Source organism: Mus caroli, unplaced genomic scaffold (assembly GCF_978045245.1).
Source record: "Mus caroli unplaced genomic scaffold, Mus_caroli_1 scaffold_22, whole genome shotgun sequence".
Taxonomy (NCBI): domain Eukaryota; kingdom Metazoa; phylum Chordata; class Mammalia; order Rodentia; family Muridae; genus Mus; species Mus caroli.
Window position 1 is genome coordinate 16,003,665 of NW_028227277.1, and position 18,760 is coordinate 16,022,424.

The 18,760-nt window shown below is 39.3% G+C and overlaps 1 pseudogene; it reads left to right on the top strand.

Moving 5' to 3' along the window:
• The window catches only part of LOC147000076 (X-linked lymphocyte-regulated protein PM1-like), a 31,336-nt pseudogene that overhangs the window by 4,416 nt on the left and 8,160 nt on the right, over nt 1-18,760 (top strand).

The window sequence follows — 18,760 nt, forward strand, 5'->3', positions numbered from 1 at the left end:
TGTTTGTTTGTTTTTGTTTTTTTGGTTTGTTTGTTTGTTTGTTGCTATTTTTTTGTTTTATTTTTCAGCAATTCCAAGGCATTTTTATGACCAGTTCTAGGGTCTTTTAGCGAGCTAGCAGGGGTTCAAAAAAAGGAACATCAGGGTCAAACATTCCCCCTGCTTCTGTTAAGGAAGGTGGTCCCCAATTGAGAAGTTGGAAGGGTGTAAGTTTAAATTTTCCTGTGGTGTTCCATACTCACAATAAGGTGAAGTGAAGGAGAGCTTCATAATCTTTTCTGCATGTCTCTAAAGCCGATTTAGTCAAGGTTTCTTTTAATTCTCTATTCATCTGCTCTACCTTTTCTGATGTCTGGGGTCTATATGGACAATGTAACTTCCAATCGATCCCCAATTTTCTGGCTAACCCTTGGCTTACCTGGGCAAAGAAGAAGGGGCAGTTGATTGATGAAAGTACCTTAGGGATGCCAAATGATGGGGACATTTCCTCTAATATCTTCTTTGCCACAACATTGTCGGTCTCCTTCTTAGTGGGGAAGGCTTCGACCAAGCCTAAAAAGGTGTCTATAAAAAGTAATAGATATTTATTACTGTACTTGGCGAAATTAACTTCAGTGAAATCTACTTTTCAGAATGTACCAGGCGGTCACCTCTTAACCCCCCCTCTGGGGAGCATTATTCTGGTGCCTGACATTGGTGAGGGCACAGGCTTGGCATTCATTAACAAACTCCTGGGCAACATCTGTCAATCTAGTAACATAGTAGTTTGAGCTCTTAACAATTTCTTTAGCTTCTTAGTTTCCAAGTGGGGGAGCCTGTGTAGATTGGCTACATATTATAACCCTTCTCTGGTGGGCAGGATCCAGTGACCATCTTGGGTCTTGGCCACTCCTTGGGTAGTATATACACATATCTCAGGTATTTTTTTTTCTGTTCTTGATCTTCTAGACTGTAGTCCATGCCTGCTTCTTTGAGTTTATAATGGTTTTTAAGTTCTTTATTTTTTTTTTCCTAGGGCCGCATGTTTGGCAGCAAGGTCAGCCATCTGATTTCCCTTCACTATGGCATCATGACTTTTTTGGAGATGGGTGCAATGTATGATGGCCAGTTAGTTTTTTTTCGAAAGTGTTTGGCTTCTAATAGGTTCAAGATTTCTTTTTTATTTTTAATATCTTTCCCATCAGATGTGAGTAACTCCTGTTTTCTATAGATCACCCCATGTATGTGAGCAGTGGTGAAAGCATACTTGCTGTCTGTGTAGATATTGATGTTTTTCTCTTTGGCCAGCTGCAAGGCTTGGGGGAGTGTGATTAGCTCTTCTCTCTGGGCTGTCATGCCTTCAGGCAAGCTGCTGTCCTCGATGGTTTTTTTTCCATTGACCACTGCTGCCCCTGCTTTTCTTTTACCTTCAACCAAAAAGTGTATACCATCTGTGTACCAGTTAGGGCAGCCTGGCCATGGCTGGTCAGTAAGGTCTTTCTTAATTTCAGTTTTTTTCTGCCAGGATGTCTATACCTTGGTGTATTTGTAGGAAGTCGTCGGCTTCCGGCAGCAAGGTGGCAGTATTCAGGATAGGAGGGGGTGCAAACTATACTCTTTCAGTCAGTAAAAGGCTCTGTTAATGGGTCCTGTGAGCAATAGTCATCCAGCAATCAGGCAGCTGTCTAATGATGCTTTCTAAGGCATGGGGATATAGGGGCTACTACTATAGTTCATTGACCTAGAGTCAGTTTGTCAGCCTCTTTGAGAAATACTGACACAGCAGCAGCAATAACTTTTAAGCAAGATGGTCATCCACTGTACACTGGGTCTAATTTTTTTTTTTTTTTTTAACAATTGGGCCACAGGTCGTTTCTATATCCCCAGATCTTGGGTCAGGACCCATCTCACTATTTCTGCTGTTTTGTCTACATAGAGAATGAAAGACTAGGTCAGGTCTTGCAGGACTAGAGTTGATGCACTAAGCAAGATTTTTTTAATTCTTTAAAGGCTTCCGGTGTTTGGGGGTCCATGAGAAAGTCACAGTCTCTTTAGTAAGGGGGTCTGGTAGAGAGTGCCAGGGTGGCAAAGCCTGGCTTTTTAACAGGTAGCAACAGAGTATTCCAGGAAGACTGACAAGGGACCAAAACACCAAGTTCTAAGAGACTATGAATGTGAGGTCTAATGCCCTGTTGGGCCTCTTTGCTCATGGGGTATTGTTGTATCAGTTTCCAGTGTCACAAGGATGGGGTGCACCCTCTTTGCCTCTCTTATATCCCAAGTCTCTGCCCAGCATTTAGGATATCTCCTTTACCTGGTCCCTTCTAATACTTTTCTTGACAGGGATTGAGGCTCATGTAATCTATATTCTTCTTCTAATTTTAAAGTTCAAATTATAGAGATAGAGGCTTGCCAAGGGATTGAAGTTCCTTCAAAAGAAAAGCTTATTTGGACTTTTAAATTTGCTACTATGTCTCTTCTCAACAATAAGGTGGGGCATTCAGTAATGACGAGGAAGGAATCAGTTACTTGGCTTACTCCTAGATTAATTTTCTTATCAGTGGTCCAAGATTATGGTTTCTGGTTTTTTTTTTTTTTTTTTTTTTTTTTTTTTTTTTTTTTTTTTTTTTTTTGTGTGTGTGTGTGTGTGTTTTGAGACAGGGTTTCTCTGTGTTGCCTTGGCTGTCCTGGAACTCACTCTGTAGACTAGGCTGGTCTCGAACTCAGAAATTCACCTGCCTCTGCCTCCCCAGTGCTGGCATTAAAGGCGTGTGCTACCACGCAAGGTGAGAATGGTTTCTGAACAGTAGCCCCAATTAATTCGTATTTCTGGTTTCTCAATTTCTCCAGTGACTTTGTCAGGACTGAAAAAACTGCTCTGATACCAAGAAGGGAAGCCGTAGGGGTCTCTTCCACAGTTAGGGTTACACTAGTCTCAGGGAATGGGTCTGTGCCCCATATCACCTAGTCATCATCCTCTGGAGTAAGGACTTAGTTGTTCTGATATCTGTCTCTTTCATGGCACAGTCTCTTGCCCAGTGTCCCTTTTCTTTACAGTACCCACATTGGTCCTTATGTAGAGGTGGTCATAAAGGTCCTATGGAGTTCTGAGGTCTTTTTGGCCCTGTGTTGCCCAGGTACCCTGTCTGCCTTCTCCCTCCAACTTTTTTATAAACTTCCTTATCACTTGCAAATGTATCCAAAATCCTATTTAAAATTCTTGCCTGCCTTCCATCTCATCTACTTTCTCTTGCCTCAGCTGCTCTCTATTCTCTTTCTCCTATTTTTCTTTTTTAGTCTCTCTCTTATGGTACACTCTCTGCCTCCTTAACCAGATCTTGCAAAGATAGTGTTTACAGACTCTCTAGACACTGTAACATTCTCCTAATGGCAGAAGCAGACTTCCCAATGAAAGCCATGGCCACAGCGGCCTGCTGGCTCTCTGACACAGGGAGTGTAATGCCTGTATGCTTCTAAGAGGCACTCTAGAAACTCTGCTGGTAGCTCCTTTTCCTCTTGTAGGATCCCTCTTAACTTGGCCACATTGCTGGGTTGTCTGTCAGCTCCTCTCATTCCTGGTAATGTATCCCTGCGCCAAACTGTCAACTGCTCACTACCTTCAGGCCTGTTAGGGTACCAGTCAGTATGTGTCAGAGGGGGAAGCATGCATCTATGTCATTTGGAAGTTGTGTCAGCCATCCATTTGCCCCCAGCACATTCATTCTTACCTCCAGCAGAATCCTTTTCTTCTCCTGTGTGATAAAAATAACCCTTAAAAGCTGTTGACAGTCATCCCAAGTTGTCTGATGAGAGAACATGAGAGATTCCATTAGATTAGTAAGGGTAGAGGGGTTTTCAGAGAAGGCGGTGTGATTTGCCTTCCAATTATAGAGATCAGAGAAGGAAAAAGCCCAGTAATGAAGAGGCTGCAGTTCCGGGGTCTGCTGGAGTAGGCCATAAGTACCTAAAGCCAGCAAGGTTGTTGAGTCTAGTCTCTCTGGGCTCCATGCTCATTTGTCTTGTGTTCCAGCAGCTGGACCCTCCCTCGTGTCTGCAGTGGTACCCTGGTGAGGTATCTGGGCAAGACCGGTTAGTGATATGAGGGTGTGGTGTTACAATATTCTGGAAGTTCTTCTATCTCTGGATAGATCTTGGGAGGAGCCAAGGGTTGCAGTTCACCCCCCAACATATTTATCTTAGTTTTTTTTTTTTTTTTTTTTTTTTTTTTTTGTGAGTGGTGGAAAGCTAGGACTTGGGAGTCCAGCTTGTTTTTCTGAACCCAAGGCTTCAACCAGGATGGGGTCAGGTGAGCTTCCTGCGTGGAAAATTCCGAGATGTCAATGTAGGGTGCTTGTTCTGGTTGAGACCCTAGTCTCTTCTGTGCAACAACATCTTTAACTGCAGAAATCACAATCAGTTCAATAGTGACCTCTGTTGGCCAACTAACATCAAAAGCCGGCCATTTTGTTGATAAGAAAGTTCTCCAAAATCTCTTTCTGACATCTACAAACAGACTGTGAATCCTAGTAGTAATTTCAGTTCAATTCTCAAGAATCAGTCCAAGAGTAGTGCTAACAGTCTGTCCCATCATCAGAGTCACATACAGGGAGACAAACACAATATATATATATATATATATATATATATATATATATATATATATATATATATATATATATATATATATATATAAACATAAACAGACAGCTGAGTGAGCACATGCTCACTTGGCACCCAGTAACAGAAACAGACAGCCAAGTGAGCGCACTCTCATTTGGCACCTCGATTAGAGATCTCCATGCATCCCTGGAGCTCCCTCAGACCTTCTGGGATGTCTCCCAGTGCAGCAAGTGGTTACGACTAACATGTCTGTCAGTATCCCTGCCCTCCATCCAGAACAGGGAAGTCGTTGCTCTCAGGAGTGCAGACAACTGCAAACCATAATGCTGAATTCAAACACAGCCGACAGACAAAGACATTGCAAAGACAGGATCCTACCTCCAAGTGGGGTCTCTGAGAACTGGGGTAGGCCTCCTGGTGTATGAGAATGCACATGTAAGACTCCCGAAGTTGGGCTTCCACTCATGTGCCGGAATGAGCTGGACAGCAAACTCGAGAGATAATCACACCTGATGCAAACTACAAGACGTTTTATTATCAGCTAGCTGAGGATGAAGTCCTTCTACCATACAGTGTGGGGATTTCAACCCCGAGTGGTGACAGTGGGGGGATTTTAAAAGCTAGCTGAGGAATTGAGAAGAGTTGGGAGGATAGCTAGGAGGAGGTGGGTAGAGTTGGGAGGAGTTGGGAGGAGTTGGGAGGAACTGGGTGCAGTTGGGAGGAGATAGGAAGAGTTGGGAGGAGTGTTCTTCTCTGCCCAGATGTCTTTGGTAAAATTACAATTATCACATCTCTGGCTGTAAGGCTCAGAAACAAAAAAGGGTTTTTGCAGGCTATAGTGAACAAAGAGCTTCTTTCTAGCTGTATGTTTAGAGATTAGGGAAAACAAGCTTGGGGAAAGTCCAGGGGCTTTACCTTCCAGGGAGAAACGCTCTAAGTGGAGGTCTCACACATGAAGATCTGATAGAAATCTGATGGGTTCATCAGATCCTGGGCTTTTTTTGGTTGGGAGACTTAATGACTGCTTCTATTTCTTTAGGGGTTATGGGAGTAATTACAGGATTTATCTGATACTGATTTCAATTTCGTACCTATTATCTCTCTAGATAAGTGTGCATTTTTTCCTTATTTCCTTATTTTCATTTTTTTTTTGAATACATGCTTGTTTAATAAGATCTGATCTGGATTTCCTAAGTTTCTGTTGTTATGGCTCCCTTTTCAATTCTGGTTTTGTGAATTTGGTTACTGTCCCTTTGCCCTGTAATTAGTCTGGCTAATATTTTATCTATCTTCTTGATTTTCTCAAAGAATCAGCTCCTAATTTGTTTGATTTTTTTTGTGTGTGTGTATGTGTGTGTGTGTGTGTGTGTGTAGAATTCCATTGTTTTCATTTGGTTGATTTCAACCCTGAGATTGATTATTTCCTGCCTTCTACTCCTCTTGAGTGAATTTACTTCCTTTGGTTCTAGAATGTTTAGGTGTGCTGTCAACCTACTCCTATATCCTCTGTCCAATTTTTATTTGGAGGCATTCATAGCTATGAGTTTCCTTCTTAGAACTGTTTTGATTGTGTCCCATAACTTTTGGTATGTTGCAGGTTCATTTTCATTAAACTCTAAAAAGTCTTAAATTTATTTCTATTTCCTCCTTGCCCAAGTTATCACTCACTATATTGTTGTTCACCTACTATGTTTATGTGTGTATTCAATTATTTATAACATTATTGAAAATCAACCTTAGTCCTTGGTGATCAGGTAGGATGCATGGGATTATTACAACATTTTTATATCTGTTAAGGCATGTTTTGGGACTGATTATATGGAGAAGGCATCATGAGGTGCTGAGAAGAATGGGCATCATTTTGTTTTAGGGTAAAATGTTCTATAGATATCAACTAATCTATTTGTTTCATAACTTCTGTTAGGTTCGCTGAGTCCCATTTAATTTTTGATTCCAGTGTCTGTCTATTAATGAGGGAGGGGAGTTCCGCTATTATTGTCTTGGGTACAATGTGTGATTTAAGCTCTACTAAAGTTTCTTATAGGAATGTGAATGCCATTGCATTTGATGTATAAATGTTCAGAATTGGGAGTTCATCTTGGTAAATTTTAACTTTGATGAATATGAAGTGTCCCTCCTTTTCTTTTTTGATAACTTTGGGTTGAAAGTCAAATGTATTTGATATTAGAATTGCTACACAAGCTTGTTTCTTTGGACCATTAGCTTGGAAAATTGTTTTCTAGCCTTTTACTCTGAAGTAATATCTGTCTTTGTCCCTGAGGTTTGTTTCTGGTATGATGGGTCTTGCTTACACATCCAGTCTGTTAGTCTATATCTTTTTATTGGTGAATTGAATCCCCTCATATTAAGAGATACTAAGGAAAAGTCTTTGTTGCTTCCTGATATTTTGGTGGAATTTTTTCATGTAGCTATCTTCTTTTATGTTTGCTTCAAGATAAATATCTTGCTTTTTCGAGAGTGTAATTTCCCTTCTTATATTGGAGTTTTCCCTTTATTATCCATTGGAGGGCTGGATTTGTTCATAAATATTGTGTAAATATTGTTTTTTCATGGAATACCTTCTTTTCTCAAACTATGGTAAGATATTTTTGCTGTGTATTATAGCCTTGGCTGGCATTTCTGTATGATATATGCCCAGGATCTTATGGCTTTCATAGTCTCAGAAGTTAAGTTAGGTATAGTTCTGATAAGTCTTCCTTTATAAGTTACTTGAAATTTCCCATATTGCTTTTAATATTCTTTCTTTCATTCTGTTCTTTTTTCCTTTTCCTTTTTTTTTTTTTTTTTTTTTTTGCATTTGATGTTTAGATTATTATATGATGGCAGGAAATTCTCTTCTGGTCTAAACTATTTGGAGTTTTGTAGACTTCTTGTATATTCACGGGAAACACTTTTTTTAGGTTAGGGAAATTTTCTTCTATAATTTTGTTGAATATACTCACTGTCCCTATAGTTTGGAAAAATTACTTTTCATCGATACCTATTATCCTTAAGTTTCATCATCTCTTTGTGTCCTGGATTTCATCAATGTGATTGTTTCCTTTCTAAAATCTCTTTCAAAAACTCACATGGGCAGTTTCTTGTGATAAATTCAAATCTTTAGTACTTTATTAACTATTATTTATATAGCATCCATTCAAATGTTTCTATTTTCTCTTGTCAATACAGTAAAGAAGAGCCCAGCATTTGACAAAGATGAGAATATATCGACTCACATAAAAAAGGATGGAGATATGGGGTAAAATTTTCAATAGAGTATTTCAATAGAGTTCAATAGAGTACTTCATAAGTAGTGTTTGTGATCCCTTCACTGGAGAAGTGGATTCAGGAAGATGAACAATTCAAAGTCAGACACTGCTATATGTTGTGTTCAAGCCCAGATTGAGGTCCTTGAGACTTTGTGATCACAAACACATAGCAACTCATACAGTAGGACCACCTGCATGAGATCTTCCCAGGTATACACAAAAAGAAAAGGAAAAACATCAAAAGAATAAGAGGGGGGCCATCTGGGAAGAAGAAGGGTCTCAGCAAGAGTCGTAGAGGTATGAATAAACTACTGTGGGGTGTAAATGTATGAATTGTAAAAAGTAAATCATACAAGTTCACTTTGGTAGTCCACCATGTATTTTATATGTATATGCCATTTGTTCCGAACCAAACATATATTTATTATAAATAATTAAAAGAAGGTTCTGTTTAAAGTTTTCTGTGGGGAAGAAAAATGTCCTACCACTTCACGATATTTCTTACATTAATTTTTATATTCCTTTCTTAACAGAGGTGAACTAGACAGTATGTTGGATAAATCTGGAGGTATGTGTTTTTGGAGGTTTTTGCCTGGTTTTTGAAGAGGTCAGAAGAGGGAATCAGATCTCTATAACCCCTATACCATAGGGGATAATTTTAGATTTCACAGTAATTGTAGTTCTCTTTAAAACCCATATGAGATGACTTCTCAACCAACATTCAGAATGAATGATTAGCTGAAGGTGTAGCTCAGTGGTAAAATACCATGTAAAAGTTATGAGTTTCATCTTCAGTGGGCAAAACAAAAAAAGAAAAAAACAAAAACAAAACAAAATCCAACCAACCCACCAAATTAACAAAAAAACTACCAAACAAACAAAACTCTGCAATAAGCCTCTCCAATGAAATGTTAGTTTGTGCAGTTTTCCAAATCAACTTCAGATTGTAAAGTGAGCAAGAAACCCAATTTGTTGTTGTAAGGAAACGAGCAAAACCAGCATTAAGCATTTTAGGAGCCTAAACTTAGGCATGATTAGAGAGAGAGAGGGAAAAAGAGAGTGGCTACAAGCTGTTTTGGTAAAGCGCTTGCCTTGAAAGTATATGGAGTTAAGGTGGGGACATAGAATCCACTTAAAAAATGCAGGCTGCAACCCAGTGTTGAGTAGGTGGAGACACCTTGCTGGCTAGCAAGGCTAGTGGCATTGGTGAGCTGCAGATTCTGAGAGACCATGTCTAAAGTTTTAAGTTTGGTCAGCTAGTGATGTCACATGCCTTAATTCCAGCAATTGGGAGGCAGAGGCAGGGAGATTTCTGAGTTTGAGGCCAGCTTGGTATACAGGGTGAGTTCCAGGACAACCAAGGCTATACAGAGAAACCCTGTCTTGAATAAAAAAATAAAATTAAAGTAAGTTGTAATATGATTAGAATGCAGTAGATGTCTATTTGTGGCTTTCTTGTGTACACTCATACTGAAATATATACACATCATTTTTTTGCCGAAACTCTTTTTAAGATTTACACAATCCAGTAAAATTATGGTGTTTCTTTTTCTCTTTCTTGAAATAGATAATATTAAGAAAGTGTCATAATTTTATGATCTCTCCTGTATAGTAAAAATGAACATCTATCAAGAGACATGATCCAGCACACCTTAAAACATGCAAAGGACAGGGATGGAAAGATGGCTTAGAAATTAAGAGCACTTGTTGTTCTTGGACAGAACCAAGTTTTAGTTCCTAGAACCCATATAATGGCTCACAACCATTTTTAATTCTTTATCCAGGGGTTTTGGAATTCTCTTCTAGTTTCTATGAACAACATACATGCAGGTTGTATAAATACAAACACGCAAAAACACATTACATAAAAAATAAAACAATTTAAATTACAATCAAGAGGCCCTTCATCTGAAAAAAAAAAGTAGGAGAGTCTTTTTAGGGGTTCATTTATTTTAATTTTCAAGTTAGTATTGCAAACTTGGAAAATGGAAAGCCTCTGGGTATTAGTAGCAGCTAAAATACTACCTCCCTTTTGCTGCTTGGATGACAGATGAGTGATAGAGCCTAACTCGCCCTTAGTATACATGTGAAAACACGGCCAATCAGCAAGGGGCTTTGCTGAGATTGCTTTCCTGCTATCCAAACCCTGTTACCCAGTATGCTTTGTAGTGGTCATGAAGCCCAGTTCTTGAGGAAGAAATGTGCGTGAGGAAGAATGGTAGGGAGAAGTCTCAGTGGAGGTAGTCAATTGTCTGTTGAAAGATGGTTAATCCTGTTTGAGCTGGAGGTCTGTGTTGGGATGAAGGTGGAAGGGTGGACGTGTTACTTCAAGAGTAAGGAGAGGAGGTGACTCTCACTGGACTCAGGAAGGTACTGCTTCCAAGTTCACAATTGACTTTCCCATCGGCATCTGCTGAGAAAAACAGAGAACTTCACTAAGGGCAGGAGTTTGCACAGAATAGCTCCTAGCAGAAAGCAGGAATGCCAGGGTATTGCAGACCCTGAAAGTCTTCTTGGGGCCTGGAGATGTGAGGTGTGAGTAAACTGGATGTCAGTTAGTGGCACCAACAGAATAAAACCTTCTTTTTGCTGCTGCTGCCAAACAGGAATTCATTATAAATAAACTAAAGACCAGTCTTCATTTTCTTCTACCTGTTGTTAAAATGCCAGATTGCTGAAATTTCTATATATAGTCTCCAAACTGCCTCAAAATACAGAGGCTGCTCTCAGCCTCAGAAGTACTGGGACTTCAGACATAATTTAGGCCAGGCAGTCTTTATTTATATGTTGTTTTGGTTTAGGGAAGTAAGCTGTAACTCTATATCTCAGGATTGTCTGAATCCTCAATTGCAGCTTGGACTGGCCTTGAACCTAAAGTCCTCATCCTTACAAATGTACCTGGACTTGAGGAAACATATATATTTTATTTTTTTATATTTAATTTTTTTATCCTTTTTTTTTTCATTGTTGAAGTTTGAAACCAGTACTTCTTGCTGTAGCAGTAAAATATTTGTCCAACCAGGAAGAACTTTATATTTTAGATCTGCTTTAGGTTTGTATTGTGATGAAAAAGATTGAGGAACTTGGTTGTGATAAAAGCAACCATGATTTCATTTGGAGACTGAGATGCAGAGACATTTACTCTAATTTATCAAAAACTTAGCAGGAATGGTACCAAAATTTATATCATCCTGAGATTACATATAAACCTACTTGAAGTCACAGTTAAAGCCATCATTGTGTGTGTGTGTGTGTGTGTGTGTGTTTATTTACATTTCAAATATTAGCCTTTTGCTGATTTCACCCCAGAAAGTTTCTATTCCATTCTACCCTTCTATGCTTCTATGAGCATGTTCTCCCAACCACCCACTCCCACATTTCTACTGTGGCAGTTGTCTGCACTGGGGCATGCAGCCTTCACAGGATCACAGGACCAAGGACCTCTTCTCTCACTGATGTCTGACAATGCCATCCTCTAATATATATGTAGCTGGAATCATGGGTCCCCCTCTTTGTTTGGTGGCATAGTCCCTGGGTGCTCTGGGGGGTTACTTGTTTCATATTGATGTTCTTCCTGTAAGGTTGCAAAACCCTTCAGCTCCTTCAGTCCTTCCTCATCCCCTCCACTGGGGACCCCATGATCAGGCTGTGACCATCACCCTCTGTTCTTGCCAAGCTCTGGCAGTGCCTCTTAGAAGACAGTCATATTCAGCTCCTGTCAGCAAGCACATGGTATCGACAATAGTGTATGTGTCTGCTGTCTGTGTATGGGATGGATCCATATGTTGAGCAGACCCTGGATGGTCTGTTTGGTTCATATTGATATTCTTCCTATAAGGTTGCAAACCACTTCAGCTCCTTCAGTCCTTCCTCTAACTCCTCCACTGGGAACCCCATGATCAGTCTGATTTCTTGCTGTGAGATTCAGTCTCTGTTCCTACCAAGCTCTGGCAGAGCCTCTCAGGAGACAGCCTTATTAGGCTACTGTCAGCAAGTACTTGTTAGTATCTACAATGGTGACTGGGTCTGGTGTCTGTACTGGGTCTGTATATGAGATGGTTCCACAGGTTGTGCAGATTCTGTGTGGTCATTCCTTCAGTCTGTGCCCTGAACTTTGTCTCAATATTTCCTCCCAGTAGTATTTTGTTCCCCATTCTAAGGCCCGAAACACCCTCACTTTTGTCTTCCATCTACTTGAGCTTCATGTGGACTGTGAATTACATTTTGGGTATTCTGAGCTTTTAAGCTAATACCCAATTATCAGTGAGTGCATACCATGTTTTTTACTTTGGGGTTTTGTTACCTCATATAGGATGATATAATTTAGATCCATCCATTTGCCTGTGAATTTCATAAAGCCATTGTCTCTGTACCATTACCATACACTTTTTTTTTTTAATCACTATTTTTGTATAATACACATTGAGGTCACGGATGATTCCCCCTGAAGTTCTTTTATTGTTGAGATCTGTCTTTCGATATTCTGGGGTTTTGATATTCCGAATGATTTTGCATATTGCTGTTTCTATCGCTATGAAGAATTGAATTTGAATTTTGATGGAGAGTGCATGGAATCTGTAGATTGCTTTTGGCAAGACATCCACTTTTACTAAATTAATCGGGTCACCAATCTATGAAGCATGGGAGATCTTTCCATCTTCTGAGATTTGTAATTTCTTTCTTCAGAGAATTGAAGTTCTTGTCATGGAGAATTTTCACTTGCTTGGTTTGAGTCACACCAAGGTATTATAATTTGTGACTTTTGAAGGGTGTTGTTTCCATAATTTCTTTTCAGCCTGTTTATCCTTTGAGTAGAGGAAAGCTACTGATTTGTTTCAGTTAATTGTATATCTAGCCACTTTGATGAAGTTGTTTTTAAGGTTTACAGGTTCTCTGGTGGAATTTTTGGGGTCACTTAAATATACTATTTTATCATCTGCTAATAGTGATATTTTGACTTCTTCCTTTCCAATTTTTTATTCCTTTGACCTCTCTTGTTGTCTATTTGCTCTGGGTAGAACTTCTAGTACTATAGTGAACAAGTAGGGAGAGACTGAGAATCCTTGTCTAGTCCTGTCTTGTCTTATTTTAGTGGGGTTGCATCACGTTTCTCTCCATTTAATTTGATCCCAGAAGTTAGAGTCACGCCAAGGTATTTTTTATTATTTGTGACTATTAAGAAGGGTGTTGTTACCTAATTCCTTTCTCAGCCTGTTTATTCTTTGTGTAGAGAAAGGCCATTGACTTGTTTGAGTTAATTTTATATCCAGCTACTTCACCGAAGCTGTTTATCATGTTTAGGAGTTGTCTGGTATAATTTTTAGGGTCACTTATATATACCATCATATCCTCTGCAAAAATAGATATTTTGAATTTTTCCTTGCCAATTTGTGTCCACTTCATTTCCTTTTGTTGTCAAACTGCTCTGGCTAAGATGTCAAGTACAATATTGAATAGGAGGGAAGAAAGTGGGCAGCCTTGTCTAGTCTTTGATTTTAGTGGGTTTGCTTCCAGCTTTTCACCATTTATTTTGACGTTGGCTACTGGTTTTCTGTAGATTGCTTTTATCATGTTTCGGTTTGGGCCTTGAATTCCTAATCTTTCCAAGACTATTAACATGAATCGGTGTTGGATTTTGTCAATGATTTCTCCGCATCTAAGCAGATGATCATGTGGTTTTTGTCTTTGAGTTTGTTTATATAATGGATTACATTGATGGATTTACATATATTAAACCATCCCTACATCCTTGAAATTAAACCTACTTGGTCATGATGGATGATTATTTTAATGTGTTCTTGGAATCAGTTAGCAAGAATTTTATTGAATATTTTTGCATCAATATTCATAAGAGAAATTGGTCTTAAGTAATCCATCTTTGTTAGACCTTTCTGTGGTTTAGGTATCAAAGTAATTGTGGCTTCACAGATTGAGTTGGGTAGAGTACATTCTGCTTCTATTTTGTGGAATTGTTAGTGAAGAACTGGAATTAGATCGTATTTAAATGTCTGATAGAACTCTTCACAAAACCCATCTGGTCCTGGGCTATTTTTGGTTGGGAGACTAATAATGACTGCTTCTATTTCTTTAGGGGATATGGGATTGTTTAGATCATTAACCTGATTCTGGTTTAACTTTGGTACCTGCTATCTGTCTAGAAATTTGTCCATTTTGTCCATGTTTTCCAGAGTATAACCTTTTGTAGAAGGATCTGATGGAGTTTTGGATTTCTTAAGGATCTGTTGTTATGTCTCCCTTTTCATTTCTGATTTTGTCAATTAGGATGCTGTCCATGTCCCCTCTAGTGAGTCTGGCTAAGTGTTTATCTATCTTGTTGATTTTCTCAAAGAACCAGATCCTCGTTTGATTGATTCTTTGAATAGTTCTTGTTTCCACTTGGTTGATTTCACCCCTGAGTTCAATTATTTCCTGCCTTCTACTCCTCTTGGGTGAATTTGCTTCCTTTTGTCCTGGAACTTTTAGGTGTGTTGTAAACTACTAGTGTGTGCCCTCTCTAGTTTCTTTTTGAGGTACTCAGAGCTATGAGTTTCCCTCTTAGATATGCTTTCATTGTGTCCCAGAAGTTTGGGTATGTTGTGGCTTCATTTTCATTAAACTCTAAAAAGTCTTGTATTTCTTTCTCTATTCCTTCCTTGACCAAGGTATCATTGAGAAGAATGTTGTTCAGTTTCCACATGAATGTTGGCTTTCCATTATTAATGTTGTTATTGAAGATCATCAATAGACCATGGTGGTCTGATAGAATGCAATGGGGCAATTGCAATATTTTTGTATCTGTTGAATACTGTTTTGTGACAAATTATATGGTCAGTTTTGGAGAAGATACCATGAGGTGCTGAGAAGAAGGTATATCCTTCTGTTTTAGGATACAATCTTCTGTAGATATCTGTTAAGTTTATTTGTTTCATAACTTCTGTAAGTTTCATTGTGTCCCTGTTTAGTTTCTGTTTCCACAATCTGTCTATTGATGAAAGTGTGTTGAAGTCTCACACTATGCAATGTGTGCTTTGAGCTTTACTAAAGTTTATTTAATGAATTTGACTGCCCTTGTATTTGAGCATAGATATTCAGAATTGAGGGTTCCTCTAGGAGAATTTTACCTTTGATGAGTATGAAGTGTCCCACCTTGTCATTTATGATAACTTTGGGTTGGAAGTTGATTTTATTCGATATTAGAATGGTTACTCCAACTTGTTTCTTCAGACCATTTGCTTGGAAAATTGTTTTCCAGACTTTCACTCTGAGGTAGTGTTTGTCTTTTTCCCTAAGATGGGTTTCCTCTAAACAGCAAAATATTGTGTCCTGTTTTTATAGCCAGTCTGTTAGTCTAGGTCTCTTTATTTGGGAATTGAGTCCAGTGATATTAAGAGACATTAAGGAAAGTAATTGTTGCTTCCTATTATTTTTGTTGTTAGAGTTGGCATTCTGTTCTTGTGTCTGCCTTCTTTTTGGTTAGTTGAAGAATTACTTTGTTGCTGTTTCTAGGGCGTGGTTTCTGTTCTTGTTTTGTTTTGTTTTGATTGTTTTTTAGTTTTGTTTTTTCCTGCTATTATCCTTTGAAGGGCTGGACTGGCGGAAAGATAATGTGTGAATTTAGTTTTGTCATGGAATACTTTGGTTTCTCCATCGATGGTAATTGAGTGTTTGGCTGGTTATAGTATCCTAGGCTGGCATTTGTGTTCTCTTAGTGTCTGTATAACATCTGTCCAGGATCGTCTGGCTTTCATAGTCTCTGGTGAAAAGTCTGGTGTTTTTCTGATAGGCCTGCCTTTATATGTTACTTGACCTTTTTCCCTTACTGCTTTTAATATTCTTTCTTTATTTTTTGTTTTGATTATTATGTGTCAAGAGGAATTTCTTTTCTGGTCCAGTCTATTTGTAGTTCTGTAGGCTTCTTGTATGTTCATGTGCATGCCTTTCTTCAGGTTTGGTAAGTTTTCTTCTATAATTTTGTTGAAGATATTTGCTGGCCCTTTAAGTTGAAAATCTTCATTCTCATCTACTCCTATTATCCATAGTTTTTGTCTTCTCATTGTGTTCTGGATTTTCTGGATGTTTTGAGTTAGGATCTTTTTGCATTTTGTATTTTCTTTGATTGTTGTGCCAATGTTCTCTATGGAATCTTCTGCACCTGAGATTCTCTCTTCCATCTCTTGTATTATGTTGCTGATGCTCAAGTCTATGGTTCCAGATTTCTTTCCTAGGGTTTTTATCTTCAGCATTGCCTCACTTTGGGTTTTTTTTTTTTTTTAATTGTGTCTACTTCTCTTTTAAGGTCTTGGATGATGTTATTTATTCCATCACCTGTTTGGTCGTGATTTCCTGCAATTTTTTAAGGAATTTTTTTTTTTTTTTTTGGTCTTCAACCTGTTTAGCAGTGTTCTTCTATATATCTTTAAGTGAGTTATTAAAGTCCTTCTTGATGTCCCCTACCATCATCATGAGATATGCTTTTAAATCCCGGTCTATCTTTTTGGGTTTGTTGGGGTGCCCAGGATTGGGTGGGGTGGGAGTACTGCGTGCTGATGATGGTGAGTGGTCTTGGTTTCTGTTAAAAAATTCTTATGTTTGCCTTTTTCGATCTGGTAATCTCTGGAGTGAGTTGTTATAGCTGTCTCTGGTTAGAGCTTGTTCCTCAGGTTATTATGTTAGCCTCTATCAGAACACCTGGGTGTCTAGCTCTCTCCTGAGTTTTAGTCGTCAGAGTACTCTCTGCAGGCAAGCTCTCCTCTTGCAGGGAAGTTGCCCAGATATGTGGTGTTCAAATCTGCCTCCTAGCAGAAGTTGTGTTCCACTCACCAGAGGGCCTAAGATCCCATGGAAAGTTCTCTGGGGACCTTGGGGGTGTCTGTAGACTCCGAGCCATTGTTGCCCCAGTGCTAGTGCCAACTGGAAGGGATTTGTGACTCTGGTCAGGCCGGGTTTTCTGCTTCCCTCCTTAATGCTGTCTCAGGTCATTCGAGATTGGATTGGAGCAGAAGTTGTGTTCAATTCACCAGAGGTTCTAAGATTCTGTGGAGAGTCCTGTGGGGACCTTGTTGGTGTCTGCAGATTCCATGCCTAAGTGTCCAGGTGCTGGCCTCAAGTTGCCTCTTGAATCCTGAAATCCTGGTGTGAAAAATCTCCTGAGATCCTGCTGTGTCAGAGCTCTTGGGAGTTTAGCTTTCTCTGTGTGTTGCAAGGTTTGGTGGGGTGCCAGATCCCGAGGTTTTCTCTGGACAGAGATGCAAGCCACAAGGAACCCGTGCCTCTGCCTGGGAGGTTGTTTTTGTTGCCCTGGATCTTGTGATGGTCCTAGTTACACAGGGTGCTGCAAAAGATGCTGAGTCCTCAGCTGTGATCTTCTGTCAAAACTCCAGTGTTCCTGGGTGTGTTTTCACATCTCTTGAGAGTCAAGCTTCCTTTGTGATCATGTGATCTTGGGCACTTCAGAGTACCTTGGAGTGGGACTCCCTCTGGATGTCTTAAGAGTGGTTTCTGAGCCAGGACCTCAGGTCTGCCCCATGTACAGGTTCAGTCAGGAAGAAATCCAGGCCACTGGCCTGGCAGGACTTCCTCTGTCCCTAGATCTTTTGGGACTCAGTTACTCCTGATGTGAGGGCCTTTCCTCTGATCCTGTGAGTGGTAGAGCACCTGGAAGTTGAGTTTCCTCTGGCTCTTGTGGGATTAGGTGCAGAGTCAGATCCCAAGGTCAACTCATGACACAGACTCTTGCAAATATTTTTGATTTAGCATCGTGGAATAATTTTTTCCTGTGATACAGAAAATGAAAATGGTGCTTTGGTGTGACATTAATGAAACTTAATTTTTATTTTTTGTATGTTTTTGTCTGTGGTACATATATACACATGTGGAGGGCAGAGGAGGATGTTGGGTGATGCTCTATTACTTTTCATCTTATTTCCTTAAGACAGGTCTTTCACCAAACATGCAGGTAGACAAGCATCCAGCAAGACCTAGCAATTCTCACTCTGTCAACCACAGTGCTGTTCTTGTAGAAACAAGCATCCATGGTTGGTTTTGTAGATGGGTACTAGATTCTAATTTGTGAACTTCCTCTTTTCACAGTAGGCCCTCAAGTATTGAGGCATCTTCATAACTTCTTTGAAGGGATTTTAAGAGGAAAAAATTGATGTAAACACTTTTACAGTTCCATGTACTTAAACCTAAGTGATATGTATACAAAAGTCTGTACATGAAACATATTTTCATTGACCCAGTTTTAATTTTATATTTAGTCAGTTCCTTTTCTAGGACGCCTCTGTGCTTCTTTCTTTATATGGCACAGTGGAAAACTGAATTCTTTAAAGTAACCCTTATTACTTTTTTTTACATTTCATTTTATAGGTATGTTTGTTTTGCTTTCACGTGTGTATGTGTACAACATGTGTGTCTGGTACCTGTGGAGTCTTGATGAAACCATTGAATCCCCTGCATCTGAAGTTATATGCTTGAGCCACCTTGTGGGTGCAGGGAATCCAATCTCAGATCTCTGGAAGGGATCCAGTGTTCTTAACTGCTGAATTATCTTTCCAATACTCTCATTGGTTTTTATGGTGCATGCAGAATTTAGAACAGGGCATCACATCCTCTGGAACTGGAGTTGGAGATATTTGTGAACATCATGTAGGTGCTAGGATTCAAACTCAGGTTTGATTGTGACAGGGTCTCATTTTGTAGCTCAGGCTGTCCTGGAACTCACTATGTCGACCAGGTTAACCTGGAATTCACAAAGATCTGCCTGCTTTTGCCTCCAGAGTACTAGGATTAAAATGGAACCAATATGCCTGGCTGCCATCTTATTTGAAATTGAATATTTTAAATAATGAGTCTAACAATTCCACAGTCAAGTTTGTTCTTTCAGTTGCATC